This window comes from Triturus cristatus, chromosome 2_1 (assembly GCF_964204655.1).
Source record: "Triturus cristatus chromosome 2_1, aTriCri1.1, whole genome shotgun sequence".
Lineage (NCBI taxonomy): Eukaryota > Metazoa > Chordata > Amphibia > Caudata > Salamandridae > Triturus > Triturus cristatus.
The window spans coordinates 498383170-498400259 of record NC_140581.1 but is presented as its reverse complement, the minus strand read 5'-3'; the positions used below and the strand labels follow the sequence as shown (position 1 = coordinate 498400259).

The 17090-nt window shown below is 46.5% G+C and overlaps 1 protein-coding gene across 4 annotated transcripts in view; it reads left to right on the top strand.

The window, feature by feature from the left end:
• Positions 1–17090, top strand: part of BDP1 (BDP1 general transcription factor IIIB subunit) — a 1439438-nt gene that overhangs the window by 427607 nt on the left and 994741 nt on the right. The window lies entirely within an intron of this gene.

Genomic DNA, 17090 nt, shown 5'->3' with positions numbered 1-17090 from the left:
TTTTCTGTTCTGGTGAAAGAACCTAAAATTCTTTTAATTGTTTCCCTCCTTGACTGCAAAGTCTGAGCCTGCATAGTTTATTTATATCAAAACAAGGTGGGAGTGAGAGCATATACTGGGTTCATCCTCCAGAACAAATTTATGACAACAAAATAGGAGCCCCGCCTTGATAAAAGAGAGACTAACCCTCGACTATAGGAAAAGTTATTTTTTTTGTAAGACCCTCACTCACCAGGGTTAGCCCTTAGTGGCATGCTTCATCCATCCTATTCTACTGCGGAGAGGACTTGCTATGACCTACGCACTACTCTGCCGCATTTCAAGTGAATATACAATGATAAAGAAGATGGCATTCAAAAGTAGGTATATCCTATTTATTCTGACCTCTAGTCGGTATGATTTTTTAACGCCATCTTCTTTATCATTGTATATTCGCCTGAAGTGAGCCCGCCTAGTCCGTTGGTCGCAGCACACCCGGTTCCTCAGCAGAAAGGGATGGACCCGACGATGAAGCATGCCACCAAGGGGTAACCCTGGTGGGGGAGGGTTTTACATGAAAATTAATGTTCGAAGCATGTGAGCTGTAGATCACATGCTGTGCATAGCCTGCCATCTGATGTTGGGTCCGGATGTTTGCAGTTTGTTTTTGTTCAAAGAAGCCTTTTTCAGTCACAAGGTAGGTGACTCCTCCTTTTGGTGATAGTGTGCATGGGCATCGACTCCATTGTTAGGTTGTTTTTTTTCTCCAGTGGGTTCGGATGTGAATTGTTGTGCTCCGGTTCGGCACCGGCTCTCTGGTTCCCTTCAACGTGCAATCCACTACCCTCAACGGTATTGTTTCTCTATATCGCATTCCCATTCTCCGCGTATCGTTTCTACTTAGAGATCTTCGAAAGGAAAACTCGTGGAGAGCCATTGGGCCTACCCGCGCCGGGTTCGCTAGCAGTCGATGGAACAGACTCCATTCAAGCTCTGTTCGGGGTGTTGCGTCAAGTTTCCGCGCACTGACCTGCACGAAGTGTGCAATCTGTTTGTTCCCGGAACACGATGAGAAAGACTGCAATGTGTGCGTATCGTTTCGATCAAAGAAGACGCTTCGTGACCGTCGGGCTCGACGTCACGAGATGCAACTCCAAGGCGGCTCCATACCCGACATCTTCGGTGAAGATTCCAACCGAGCAGACCCTCAAGGAGCCGAGGAAGAGGAACATGTCTCCATGTCCAAGGCCGACATGGAAGAAGAGGAGCAAGTTGCACCGGGTCAGCGTACTGTGAGTACAGAAACCCCATTTTCCCAACAACCGAAGACAAAAAAGGCTCCGGTCCTTCCTCTGCCCGCGGGCCAAGGTTGGCACAGAGAAAAGGTTTTGAGCACCTTGTCCGAAGGCCCAGCGCCGAAACGCAAAGAAAAGCCTTTCAGCTCAGGCTCGAGCCGGCCCCATGCAGGCGCCAAACTGAAATCCTCAACGCCGAAATCCATGCACATCCTGGTCCACTTTCCTTTTTTTGTCGAAGCCTAAATCTTCGGTACCAAAGTGTTCGGAGCCGAAAACTGCAAGTAAAGACAAAAAGACTCCGACAAAAGAGCCTCGGTTCGATTTTACACCTTCGGATCTGAAACAAACAGAACTGTTTATTTACCCAGATACTGGACACATTCATGCCAAATTGTCTGAAAAAGGAAATTGGCCCAACAGGATGAGCACCACTTGCCCCTGAAGAAAAGGAATGTGGCTACAAACCCTTCACCACCTTATGTGCCACCTCCTTCACCTACTAATCCTCAATTACTCATCACACCTACTAATTCACCACCACCACTATCCCCTAACCCACAGGATGAAGGGGTTGGGGTTGGAGAAGAGGATAAGCCACAAGATGTTGACCCATTGGAGGATTATGATACTGATCCACACACAGATACTGACCCTGACTTGTACTCGTCCAGGCCATCATCACCTGACGACAATAGAGGCTACATTGAGCTTCTTAATAGGGCTGCTCATTATCATGGGGTGGAGCTACATAAGGAGGCTTTAGAGGAGAACTTCTTGTTTGAGACCTTAAGCTCCACTCAGAAAACTACACATACACAACCAATGCTTAACCCCCTGCATGTGCACGACGGCAGGGAGCCGTCGTTCGCCACAGTGCTCGTATGTGCAGGATGGCTCCCGGCAGACACCAGAGGGATTTCCTTTCCTCCCAAATAGCCTCGGGAGCTGGGGAAGAGCTTCTCCAGCTCCCGAGGCTCCCCCTCTGGTTTCTGTGAAATGACGATCAGCGCGCATTACGCGCTGCCATAATTTCATAGAAACCGAAACTGAAATGAGCTGGGCTGACAAACCACATTTTCCACATATTTTTGTATGGAATCACCGTGCCGGCACACATGTCCTACCCCACAACGTTCCCCTCATTCTCCAGAGTAAAATGATACCTCACTTGTGTGGGTGGGGCAAGTGCCTGTGACTGGGAAGAGCCAAAAATAAAGGGATTAATAGTATAGCACTGAGAATTCTCAGCGCTACATTTGTTTAAAAATAAGTTTTTAGCCAATTCTGCATTGGACACCGACACAAGGGAGGTATCATTTTACTCGGGAGACTGAGGGGAACGCTGTGGGGTAGGATATTTGTGCCGGCACGGTGATTCCACACAAAAATATGTGGAACATATATTTTTTCAGCTAAAGTTGAGGTTTGCAGGGGATTCTGGGTAGGAAAACGTTGGGGATCCACGCAAGCCATACCTCGCTGGACTCTCCCGGGTGTCTTGTTTTCAGAAATGTTTGAGTTTGGTAGTTTCCCAAGATGGCCGTCGAGCCCGGGTCCAAAAACCCAGGTGACCCCACTTGCAAAACCAGGTTGTTTTGTGATGGGTAATTTTGATGCCTCCTCAATACGTTTTGGGCTCTTGCCTGATGCAGGTTCTTGACCCATCCGCACGAGTGAGGTACCATTTTTATGGGGAGACCTGGACTTTCCACCACAGAAATGTGAAGAAAATGTGTTTTTTGACAAAGTTTGAGGTTTGCAAGGGATTCTGTGTAACAGAACATGGTGAGAGCCAGACAAGTCACCCCATCCTGGATTCCCCTGGGTGTCTAGTTTTAAAAAAATTCTAGGTTTGCTAGGTTTTCCTGGGTGCCGGCAGAGCTAGGGTTCAAAATCTACAGCTAGGCACTTTGCAAAAAAAAGGGTCAGTTTTCACTGTGAAAATGTGTTGTGTCCACATTGCGTTTTGAGCCGTTTCCTGTTGTAGGCACTAGGCCTACCCACACAAGTGAGGTACCATTTGTATTGGGAGACTTAGGGTAACACAGGATTGTAAAGCAACGGTTATTATCTATTAACTTTCAATGCATTTCTCCTTTTCCTATAATTCTCATGCTAGTATGGGTACTCACAATTTCGGAAATGTGCAAATAGCTACAGTTTCTAAACTCTATATTTTGTTCAAATTTCAGAAATACATAGGTATATTTCATCCCGATTTTTCACTGTATATATTTTCCCAAATGAATTGCTACATACCCTGTACATAATAAAATTCCATTGCAAGACGCTGATCAGTTATGTTCCAGAGGATACTCATCAATAGTCATAAGCACTGAATAATCCCTGCCCATTTACGGGATCCCGGAGCATATAGAAATATACACATATATATATATATCTGTATGTTGGGGAACCACCAGTGCCTAGCACTCCCACGACATACATATAGACAAGTATATAAACACATAAATATGCAGCCTAACATAATTCCAATAGGGCAACATGCCAAAATTACATATGTTTCTCTTGTACAAAAAATGATCTCGCACATAAACTCTGTAGAAGAGAACATACACTGTAATAGTGTCATACAAGATAACCTTTATTTTCAGAAAAGAAAAATAGGTAATAGCAGGCAGTTGGCCACAGGGGTGTGGAATTTAATAAAATATCTACTTGTCCATGGGGCAGGTTGCTTCATAAATCTACTTGTCCTGTAACGAAATCCACTTGTCCCTTTTTTGGCCATGTAATGCGGCAACAGATTATGGCAGCAATTTCAATATAAATAAGAGCTCTAAAATAGCCTCTCCGATTATGCCAGGGCTCCTTCCATAGTAGGGTTAGAATACTGGTAATTCCCTTATGTTGCCACATTTCTGCAGATCTACATACTGGGGCTGAAGGTAATAGTAGGCAACAGTTCCAGGGTTGGAATGCCCAGTCTGTGCAAACCTACTAACTTGCATATTTTAAGGGTTTTCACCAACTCTTCTCTAATATTTTCCCATACTGACAAAGGTTGAAAATTTACTCCTGACAATGGCAGACATAAAACTTCTTCCAGGGTTGGGGAATCAAAGTGGTTGGAGGGAAAGTGAACTTGCAAACACCCAGATTTTCGCTTGAACAAATCTACACCTGGATATTTGCTCATGCTTAAATGCAGTTCACAAATCTTTTTTAGGAGTGCTATTTCTTGGCCTACTTGCGCAAAGTCATGTGAATTCACACAAGTCATATATCTGCACTTAATGCAAGGACATGGGTGCACTTTTGAAACTTTATTTAATAATTGGGCCCCTAATTAGGTATGGCGTTAACCATGACCTTTTGTGGTTATTAAAATTCTGTCTCTCTCTCTATCAGCTAGTTTCACTTTGAGTGACAGCATTCGGTTCTTTCACAAGGAGCATATCGACACAGTCATTTTGTTCAGTGCCAGGAGCACTGTGGCAATGTGTGCTTTTGCGACCAACATTTTTTGCTTTTGCCAATGTTTGTTATAATGGTGGGGGCCCGGCAGCTCCCACACCATTAAGGTTTTACAAAAACCATGCCAAAACAAGTCACACATTCATAAAACTAAAAGACTTACCATCAATTTCAGACCTACTGGCTTTACCAATGCTTGTTTATTTTTATGTTTCCCATAATAATATTAAAACTGGATACACTGATTTTTCCATTATAAATATTTTTGGGAAATACTAGCATACTTTAACCCATTTTACTAAATGATACTGCAAAGAAATGGTACCTAAAATTTATAGTAGTTTAACGAAATGTTTTTGCATTTTTTTGTGAGCATTTTATTTTGAAAGCAAAGAATCCTCAATCTTGCTTTCAAGCTTCTGCAAATATTTGCATCTAATCAGAGAGCATTCTGGGAGCAGTATACATAGCCTCATATTGCTAAACATTGAAAACTTGTGTACACGTTTCTATATTGGAACCAGTGTTAGTAGTGCAGACTGAGCTTAGAACATTTACTTAAAGCACTCACCCTAATAATAAAGGCTTTGCATTAATGAACCATAATTACAAGTTTGAACAGCATGGACACAAATATTACCTTAACTGCAGGCAATGCCTTTCCCTGTTCTATAATGTGTTACTGTAAACTGGCAGCCAATGGGTTTTCTCCTGTGGGGAGTTGGGCCTACTTGTCCCAAGGACAAAATACAAATGAAAACTTGTTGCCCTTGACCTCAAAAAATATGTCCCGGGCGTCGGGCTATAGGAATTCCACACCCCTGTGGCCAATAGGCTGCATAGATGAATAAACATTACAGTACAGTAAAAAACTGGCACCTTGCCTTTAAGACTTACAAGAACTTGGATACCGTGCTTTTAAGACCTCCAGGAGCCCCTCTGCTCCCGTCATGCACCACAGGTGACAGTTAGGTCAGTTCTTTTTTACGGCTCCTTCTGTGAGGATCCTGACAGTTTTTGATTATCTTTAGACAGAAATTGTTTTTTTCTCTCATAATTCGACATTTTTGACTGCTGGTTGATATTCATCTTTTCTGACATTTTATCATACTTTTTTCTGTCAGAATGCCAGCATTATTCCACAAACGTCCATCTTGTGGTAAAAAGATGGCTAAATCTGACCCGCACTCAGTGTGCATCGTGTGTTTGCCATCTTCACACAAGCCAGAAACTTGCAATTATTGTCAGCAGTTTTCAAAACAGACTCTTCGTTACAGAGAGAGATTAGACTCCATGCCTTGAAGGAGAGAAGTACAAGTCATCATAAAAGTGGCCTTGGAAGTGGTCAAGGCCCTTGTTCTCTTTGGGAACATTGAAAATGGTGGAGATCTACCACTCCTGAGTCCATAAAGAGACAGATCCCCGATTGCTCTCTGTTGGCGTCAAGATCGCCGGCGAAAAAGCAACAGAGACACCCATCAGCGACGAGGGACAGATCGCCATCGAGACGACGACATTCTCCGTCGCACAAAAGTAAGTCGTCGTCGATACATATTTCGGGCTCAAGTATGCTGGTCCCAAGAGACCTGACAAGCACCCGACGACGTCGAAACATCTGTCGATGGCGAGGAACACTCCGCTACCTTCTAGGAGGTCGGCGTCGAGGGGTTCGCCGGGCGAAGACTCTGCCGAGAGCTTACCGACTGTCGACGTCGAGATCTCCGTCGCAGTCTAGGTGCTCGCCATCGAGAAAATCAACGCCGCAGAAGCGCTTGAGGCGATCGACGCCGATCTCTCCTGTTCGCCAGTGAGGGCGCTCGACGTCGAAGATCACGGAGACGAGATTCATCCAGCATCTCGCTGCCCAGAAAGTCGAGGGACAAAACTCATGTAGTCGTCTCCGAGGAGGTTTCAGAGGAGGCGAGGTCAACAGCGAGGTCACAACGTTAAACGTCCCCGGGCCTTAATATCGTCCAGATTTCACCGAAGGGCTGTCCAGTATCGCCCAAGAAGTCATTTCCTTTTAATCTCTCGCCAAGGTGGCTGGAAGGTACTGGACATTCTGGGGTGCTGGTCATAGAAGTCCTAATTCTGATTATTCTCGCACCTACTTTCTATCAAGAGGTCGCACAACTCCTCCAGCGACATCATCGAGGATCTCTCCAAAAAGAACCCCGAGAAGGTCAAGATCTCCATCCTCCCGCCACACACGATCACTAGAGAGAGTTTGTTCACATCACACTCCCTCTCCCAAGAGGAGGAGGCGTAGATCTCCAGCGTGGTTAACATCCACTATATCTTCTATCAGGAATTATTCCCCAACTCTGTCTGCAACACCGCCATCCAGAGTTTCTCCAATTGATGACATCGGAACCTTCAATGACGTTCTCTGCAGAGGGGCCAAGAACCTTGACATCAGTATGTCGGCCCCGACGGTCTCCACATCCGTTATATTCGAGACTCTACACCATCGTTCGTCTTCGAGGCCTCTACTGCCTTTGGTCCCAGGCCTCCTAGAGCCTACCATGCAGACTTTCTTAACCCCTGCCACAGTGGGGTCTGTACAATCTCGTATTGCCAAAAAATACACGGCACCGACTCAAGACCCGCTTTTCCTGCGCTCAGACCCTCCTCCAGACCCAGTCATTGTGGCGGCGGCTAGAAAGGCACATTCTGCTGTATCTTCTTCGTCAGTTCCTCCAGAGAAAGATAGCAAGAATATGGACTCTCTGGGTAGAGGATGTGTAACACCTCGGCCTCTGTGATGAAAGTGGCCAGTGCTTCAGCTCTCCTAGGGAGGTACATTAGGTCTCTCTGGGACCCCCTTGCAAGATTCACAGAAAAACTCCCGAAGGAAGACCAGCAGGAATTTCAGGAGATACTGCATGAGGGGGGCTTGGTGGCTAACCAGGTTATAAGTGCGGCTGCGGACTCCTCTGATCTAGCCTCCCACGGTTATTCACACAGTATCTGCTCCAGACGCTCTGCTTGGCTTCATCTCACAGGCCTGAAACCAGATGCCCAGCGGAGAATTGTCAACCTTCCGTTTAATGGGTCTTCACTGTTTCGGTCTCATGCAGATGATGAGATGGCCAAGATGAAGACAGAATTGTATACTGTGAAGGCCGTTGGTTTAGAGAAGCGGAAAGAATTCAGGAAACGCTTCCGCCCGTATGACAGACGTTCCTCCCAACAGAGGGTTCAAACCCCTCAGTGGTCATCACAAAATCGGCAGCAGTAGAGTTCTCAGTTTCATCAACGACGACCTGGTAGAGGTAGAGGAAACAGGCAGCAGTCTTCAGCATCTAAGCAGCAAGCCAAACCATGAGCAGAGGCTTCCTTCAGGCCCGTTAGCCACTCTAGTAGGAGGAAGTGTCACTTTTTATTTGGAACTGTGGAGATCCATAACAAACGACAAATGGGTGTTGAGTATTGTTCAGAATGGATACTTACTGAGTTTCAAAGCCCCACCTCCATCAGTTCCACCTCAAAGCAGTTCCAATCATCATCTTCTACTTTTGCAGAAAGAGGTGGACAGTCTTCTACAAAGAAATGCCATAGAGAACGTCCCGAAACAACAGCAAGGACAAGGAATTTACTCTTGTTACTTCCTAGTCGAAAAATGAGGCCCGACAAGGGAATACAGACCTATTCTAGACCTATGGCTCCTGAACAGGTTCATCCGCAAAGAAAAATGTTGGATGTTGGCCCTACATCAGATTTTTCCACATCTGCATTAGGGGGACTGGATGTGTGCTATAGACTTGCAGGACGCATACTTCCATATTCCAGTGTCCAGGGGGCATCGCAAGTTTCTCTGTTTTCAAATAAACCGTCAGCATTTTCAATTTTGAGTACTACCGTTCGGACTCAAGTCAGCCCCCCGAACGATCTCAAAGTACATGGCGGTGGTGGCAGCATTCCTGCGCAAACGCAAGATCTTCATTTATCCCTGTCTGGACGATTGGCTACTGAAGAGGGCTACTCCTTCTCTACTTCGGAGCCATCTCAACTACTGTCTTCAGCTGTTTAACACGCTGGAGCTTCAGGTCAACTTCAAGAAGTCGATCCTCAACCCGACCCAGAGAATCTATTACCTGGGCGCCTCGCTGGATACCGCGAAGGCAAGCGTGTATCCTTCAGAGGAGAGGTTATCTTCAATCAGAAGCAAAGGTCGGGATCTCCTCAATGCAAGTCATCCCACAGTCACAGATCTCGTCACTGTTGGGCTCCATGGCCTCTTGTGTGTTCATCGTCCCCAATGCCAGATTGAACATGCGTCCTCTGCAACAGTCTCTGGAAGACCAGTGGATGCAAGTCTCATGTCGTTGGGAGGACCGGGTGACCCTACCTCAGTCTGCCAAGGACTCCATCAAATGGTGGATGAAACGGTCACACCTACTAAAGGGAGTCCCTTTTCATCAAGACATTCCCAGTCAGACTATAGTCACAGATGCTTCCCTGCAAGGTTGGGGAGAACACATGGGGTCCCTTCAAGTGCAAGGTCTCTGGTCGGAGATAGAGCAAGGATATCACTTCAACTTCCTCGAGTTACGAGCTGTTCATCTGGCTCTCAAGTCTCTATATCCTTCTCTCCAGTCCAGCTTCCTCTTGGTTCAGACAGACAACACCACAACGATGTATTAGCTGAACAAGCAGGGGAGCACCAGGTCGAGGATTCTCTCTCTGGAGGCACAGACCATTTGGAAATGGCTTCTCACTAGAGGTCTCCGCATCGTGGCCATTCATCTTCCGGGTTCCATGAACGTCCAAGCAGACTTTCTAAGCAGAGACTTGGTACTAAACGCCGAAGTCACTCGAGACATCTTTCGGCAATGGGAAGTGCCAGACATCGACCTCTTCGCAGACGCGGCCAAAGCCAAATGCACTGTCTTCGCGTCCAGGTTTCCCCAACCAGGATCACAAGGGAATGTCCTTTTGCTAGACTGGTCTCAGACATTACTGTACGCCTTTCCACCCCTTCCACTGATCCCGGCAGTGATCAACAAATTCTACAGGTCGAACACCAGAATGATCCTGATAGCTCTGGAGTGGTCGCGTCAGTGATGGTACCCGGACCTTCTACAGTTGTCCGAGGTGCCTCACCGGAGGCTGCCTTGCCGTCCGCATCTGTTGTCCAAGAACTAGGGGAGAGTTTCATCCCAATCTCTCCTCCCTTAGATTGACAGCATGGCTCCTGAGGTCATCCAGTACGGACACCTAGACCTACCAGCGGATTGTAGGACGATCCTGAAAGAAGCCAAGAGGCCTTCCACCAGAAAGTCCTATGCTTTCAAGTGGAAGCGGTTCAACCTGTGGTGCAGGGACAATGCTCATGTTCCGGTCACGGGTCAAGAGCAGGTACTGTTGCCATATCTACTACATTTGGCCAAGTCTGGTCTGCAGTTTTCTTCTTTTAAGGTGCACCTAGCAGCTATCACTTCAAACAGATTCTCAGATTTCTTTTTTCAAAATGCCAGTAGCTAAAGATTTCCTTGAAGGGCTCAACAAGGTTTACCCCCCAGTGGGATCCCCATCTCTTCCTTGGGAGCTTAACATAGTACTTACAAAACTTATGGGTTCTCCTTTTGAACCGATTCACCATGCTTCCCTGCAACATTTATCATGGAAAATGGCCTTTTTAGTCGCCATCACTTCTCCCTGCAGGGTTGGTGAGATCCAGGCTTTGTGTTGTAGAGAGCCTTATACTGTCTTTCATGCCAACAGGGTGGTGTTAAGAACCCATCCCACTTTCCTGCCAAAGGTGGTCTCAGATTTCCACATCAATCAGACAATCAACATTCCCACTTTTTTCCCCAATCCCTCTACTCCACCGGAGACGTCTCTTCATTCTTTGGACCTCAAGAGGGTTTTGAAATTTTATCTTGACAAAACTAAGTCCTTGAGACACTTGGACCGGTTGTTTGTTAAGTATGGTGTCATAAATCCCGGTTCAGCATCTTTAAAGAGATCCATCTCTAAATGGATAGTTTCTTGCATATCTTTGGCCTACCAGCAAGCTAACAAGGTTCTTCAGGGCAAACCCAAAGCAAATTTTACCAGGGGGAAGGCTTCTACTACGGCCCTACTAAGAAATGTGCCTATGTCAGAAATTTGTAAAGCAGCGACTTGGCGCTCTGTTCATACTTTCACCCGCCATTACTGCTTGGATTCTAATGCACAGGCGGATGCCCAAGTTGGGCAAGCCTCTCGGAGGAAGTTATTTGCTTGATGTCATGTTAAGATGCTCTGTTACTAGTTTTCTATAATATGTGCTCATCCGCGAGGTAGTGGGTATGGGCTTGCAACTCTATTCAGTGATTAGGACTATTGATGAGTATCCCCTGGAAGAGAAGGATTAGTTACTTACCTGTAATCCTAGTTCTCTTTCAGGGGTATACTCATCATAGTCATAAGCAACGCTCCCTCCTCCCCGGACGAGCGTTTTTAGTATATTTTTTTGAAGTGATTGCATCTTTTAATCAGGTTGTCACAAGTTAGTACACCGTAAAAAAGAACTGGCCTAACTGTGGTGCATGATGGGAGCAGAGGGGCTCCTGGAGGTCTTAAAGGCACGGCATCCAAGTTCTTGGAAGCCTGAAAGGCAAGGTGCCCGTTTTCTTTTACTGTACTGTGATGCTTATTCAGATATGCGGCCTATGGGCCAACTGCCTGCTATTACCTACTTTTCTTTTCTGAAAATAAAGATTTTCTTGTATGACACTATTGCAGTGTATTTTCTCTTTTACAGAGTTTGTGTGAGATTATTTTTTTGTACAAGAAAAACATATGTAATTTTGGCATGTTGCCCTATTGAAATTATGTTAGGCTGCATATTTGTGTTTATATACATGTATATATGTATGTCATGGGAGTGCTAGGCACTTGTGGTTCCCCAACATGCACATATATATATATATATATATGTATATTTCTATAAACTCCGGGATCCCGCACATGGGCGGGGATTATTCAGTGCTTATGACTATGATGAGTATACCCCTGGAAGAGAACTAGGATTACAGGTAAGTAACTAATCTTTATTGGCTCTGGGTTTGTCGGGTTCTTCGTGAACCTACAAGTACTATATATCCCCACAACCAGAGAGGTTTTGGATGTAAGGGTATATTGCTTTCGAACATCTGTCATAATTAGAAGAAGTTACAGGTGAAAACGTTGGTACAAATGGCAGTTTTTTTCAACTCATTTTCAATGTTTCCTATTTTCAACTGTTAGTTTCTATAAAGAAACTTTGAAGGATCTACACAAATTACCCCTTGCTGAATTCAGATTTTTGTCCGCTTTTCTAAAATGTATAGTTTTCCAGGATCCATTATTGCTTTCATATCCATTTTTCCCATTAACTGGAAGAAGGTTGAAATCACAAAAAATAGCAAAAATAGGCAATGTCCCAGTAAAATGCCAAAACTGTGTAAAAAATGCTGGTTTTCTGACAAAAGTCTGTCAGTCCCTGAAAGCTGGGAAAATTGTGATTTCAGCCCCACAAACCCTTTGTTGATACCATTAGCAGGGGAAAAATAGACTCTTTCAGTAGGAGCTCTTATTTCCCATTTTCCAAATCAAAACAAGATTTAGCTCTATTTTCCAGGGGAATCCACTAACCCTGGGTACCTGTAAAATCCTCATGATGTTGGAAGAAAAAGACGCAAATTTGGCATGGATACCTCATGTGTTAAAAAAGTTACATGGGCCTAAGCGCGAACTACACCCAATAGCCAAAAAAAAGGCTTACCACTGGGGGAGGTGGGGGGGGGGGAGGCTAAGGGGTTAAGGGGATGCTTAGGGGTTAAGGGGATGCGTAAGCATGCAGATGAGATCTTTAAAGATCTCATCACGCCCAGAGTAGAGAAGAAATATAAGCCAGCACCTACTGACCCTGCATACATCAAGGGTCAGCTGCCCTTAGACTCTCATGTGGTTTCTAATGCTCGCAAGAGAGCTAACTCACAGACCACAGGTGAGGCCCCTCCTCCTGATAAGGAGACCAAGTTAATTAATGCCTGTGGCAAAAGGGTAGCTTCACAAGCAGCTAATCACTGACGCATTGCTAATGCTCGGGCTTTGCTGGCCAGCTACGATAGGGCTCATTATGATGAGTTAGAAACACGTTTGCAATTTCTGCCTGATGTGCACAAATCTAAGGTAAATTATCTTGTCCAGGAGGGCAAACTTATCACCAGTACCTCCATCAAGTGCGCATTAGATGCAGTAGACATAGTAGTGTGCGCAGTAAAGACCAGCTTACTGCTACATAGACACAGATGGTTGAGTATTTCAGGTTTCAAACCTGAGGTACAGGCCTCCATTCTCAATCAACCTTTTGATAAGGAACACCTCTTTGGTCCAGCAGTGGACACCTCCCTGGAAAAAAGTGAAGAAGGACACTGAGGTCACAAAGTCCATGGGGGCTTTGCAGTTACCTGCGAGTAGGGGTTCCTTTAGGGGCTCCTTTTACAGTGGTGACTCCAAAAATATTACCACGGAAAATCCTTCCTCCTCTTACAAGAGCAACAACCAATCACCCTCATCAAGAGGCGTTTTTAGAGGAGGTTTTAGAGGAAACAATGGTAAGGGAAGAGGCAGACGCAACTCCACATGCACTTCCCCCGCAAATAACAAACAGTTACTTCCTTCCGATACCCCCGATCATTACATTCCTGTAGGGGGGACATCTCTCTCAATTTCTCCCGGTCTGGAGCACAATCACCTCAGACTAGTGGGTTTTACAAATTATCCAATATGGTTACTGCCTGGCACTTACAGACACTCCCTAAACGTTCCTCCAAGATCACACACAATGTCACAGGAACATCTTACCATTCTAAAAAAAGAAGTTCTCTCTCTGTTGGAGAAAAGAGCAATAGAACCAATCCCATTCCAACATCAAGGGACCAAAGTATACTCCCTGTACTTCTTGAGTCCCAAAAAGGACGGCTCTCTCAGGCCTCAGAAAACTAAATCAATACATTCAGTTGGACCACTTTCACATGGTCACACTTCCGCAAGTGCTACCGCTCCTTCAACAAGGCGACTTTCTATCCACTCTGGACTTAAAGGATGCCTATTTCCATATCCCAATACACCCCGCTCACCGCAAATATCTCAGGCTCGTAGTAGCAGGCCAGCACTATCAGTTCAATGTGCTCCCATTCGGAGTAACTACCGCACCCAGGGTTTTCACTAAGTGCCAGGCAGTAGTCGCAGCTCATCTTTGAAGACAACACATTCACGTCTTCCCATATTTGGACGACTGGCTCATAAAAGCCAGCTCTCAAAAAAGCTGCCTATATCACACTCCCAAAACGGTGCAATTCCTCCACGATCTAGGATTCACAGTAAATCTGTCCAAATCCCAGTTACATCCATCCAACACACAGGGGTATCTGGCAGCCACAATAGATACAAAAAAGGCTTTGGCCTACCCCAATCCAGCCAGAATCCGCAACATGTAAACTTTACTCTGTCAGTTTCAGCCTCAACACTCATTTCCAGCTCGAGTGTTCATGCAGTTACTAGGGATGATTGCATCTTGCATTCTAATAGTCCATTGCGCAAGACTCCAAATGCGTCCCCTTCAGGAGTGCTTAGCACGTCAGTGGAGCCAGGCTGAGGGTCTCTTATCAGATCTTGTGTTGGTGGACGAACGCGCCCATCGCTCTCTGCAGTGGTGGAGTACACAAAACCTTTCAAAAGGGCGGCCCTTCATAGTCATGGTTCCACAGATAGTGCGAACAGCAGATGCATCTCTCACTGGTTGGGGAGCTCATCTCCAGACATGTACAATTCAGAGCATGTGGAGCCGGCAGCAAAAGCAGCTCCACAAAAATCATCTAGAGCTGCTAGCGATTTTTCTAGCGCTCAAAGCCTTTTAAGATCATATAGTAGGCAAAGCTGTCCTGATCCATACAGACAACATGACAGCAATGTACTACATACAAAAACAGGTGGGGGACACACTCTCCAGCTGTCACAACTAGCACAGACCACTTCTCGTATTATGAAATAATTTGGTCCCTGTTTTTCTACAATTCTTCCCTGGGGCTGTTGTATAAATTCCCCACCCTTTCCATGTGAACAAGTTTCTTTGTTACTGCGGAACTTGTGCTTTTCTGTATTATACTGTTTAGTTCTGTGTATGCAAGAACAGTAAAACCCAGCGGGTTTCTTCAGTACTTGCCCAGAAATGATCCCCATCGTTCTACAATCTTCAGAGCACACTAAGATTTTCAACTCATGCTCATGCTCCAATTTACCACCAATCGTCAAGGTATGAGAAGAAGTCTCAAGTGAGTAAGAGTTGATTGGGGCCAGGCAACATCTACAATAACTATCAGGAAGCAACACCCACTGTCACATCCCTTTTGACATTTATTCATGTCAGTGCCCCTATAGTCGTATATGCTGTCAGCTCTGATGGACCTTGTAGGAGAGTGCCCCTGTTTGCATGGTTACCCCCCACTTTTTGCCTGACATCAGATGCAGCCTGACTTGATGTGCCCTGGGTCCCTACTAATCAGGTTCCAATGGCCTATTTTCTTTCCCAAGATTGTACCTTTGTATCCTCAATTGGCACATTCCTGGCCACAGGTAAGCCCCTTGTAAAAAGTACCAGGGGTACCAAGGGCACTGTGACCATGGAAGGCCTTTATGGTTTGCAGCACCTATTGTGCCACCCTTAGAGGTCCTGCACCTTTACACGCACGCGCACACACACACACACTGCCGCTGCATGTTTTGGTGCAGAGAAAAGTGAAGAGTTGACATGGTACACATCCTTGTGTGCAATGCCTGCAATCCACTGCCTCAGGCCTAGGTAAGTCACCTATCTAGCAGCGTGCACTAGCCCTAAGGTGAAGGTACAGAGGCATGAGCCCTGTACCCCTACAGTGTCTAAGTCCATTCTTAGACATTGTAAGTGTAGTAAATCCTTCAGGAGTATATGGTCCGGGAGTTGGTCCTTACAAACTCCACAGCTCTATAATGGCTTTACACATAACTGGGAAGGTTGGTGGCAAACTTCTCAGCATGTTCAACCTACACTGATGCCAGTGTGGGATTTAATGTAAAATGACTGCACAGAGCATCTTAGAGATGCCCCCTGAATAGCTGCCCTCCATTTGCCACCACCAGACAGATTTCTGGACCCTGAGGTAGAGAGCCTCCACTCTCTGGGTCCATAAACAAAGCAAATCCTGGGCAGAGGTGTCATGCCTCCTTCCCCAGGATGGGCTTTCGACTTTGGACGCTGTCACTGCCCTTTGCTGCCCCCAGCAACTGGCTCCCACTGGTTCTGGCCCCCACTTTGGGCAGGAGAATCGGCAGGAAATTCAGGCTAAGAAGAGAGGTGTACCCACATTTGCCAAACCCCACCCCTCCGGTGGGGGAGGCAAGGTGAAGCACATATCTAAGTTTCCTCCATCTTGAAGATGAAGGGACTCAGCCAATTAGGATGAGGCTCATGCCCCCTCCCTCTGGAGTGTGGCATAACAGGGGGTATACCCACCCCAAGGAAGGGACCCATTGGTCCTGACCTGCACACCCCTTTAAAACGCCTAAATTTAGTATTTAGGGGCAACGCAAACCGTTGCTTCCTCAGATTCGAGGAATAAAGAAGGACCGAAGAGCCGTGCTGAGCCAGGAAGGAGTAGAGGACACCAACTGCCTTGGCCCCAGCCCTACTGGCCTGTCCCCTCTACGACCTGCCTACAGCAAAAACCCTGTTGAGTCCAGCAGCCAGCAACCCCCAGAGCCCGAAGGACCTGCCATGCGACCTTCCCACAGACCCTGTCTCCCATGAGCTCAGGATTTGCTTAGCCAAAGACTCGCCTCCAGAAACCGGGTTCCGGTGTCTCAGCGATTCTGCACCCAACTCCCACGGCCTGCATTTGAGTGGCCCAACACCCCAAGGAGGCCTCCCCAGTGATCCTGACCTGGGATCTGGTGATCTGTGACATTACTCAACCCGACGCCTGCAGCCTCCCCCTGTAGGTATCCCCCCCCCCCCCCCCCCCCTCCCGTACGTGACTGGAGCTGGTAAGAAAACTTGACGCCAGAAGACACGCCTGCATCCGATGCCCCGCTGCCTTGAGTGGCCCAACCGATGGTGTCCAGGCATCCCCCAAGATATCAACTTCTCCATCCGGTGGTCTCCTTCAGGAAGTCTCCTTGCCTGAGCATGCAGCAACTTTGTGAAACCGAAGGTCTCCATTGGGAAACACAGGGTCCCGACGCCCGTTTTACATCCTGCACCCGGCCACCCCAGTGCTGCTGGTGGTGCATCTCTTGTGCTGGTCGTTGGCCCCTGTAGTGCAGACCTTAATCCTAGGAGCTCTGCTCCCACACCCGAGTGGCCTG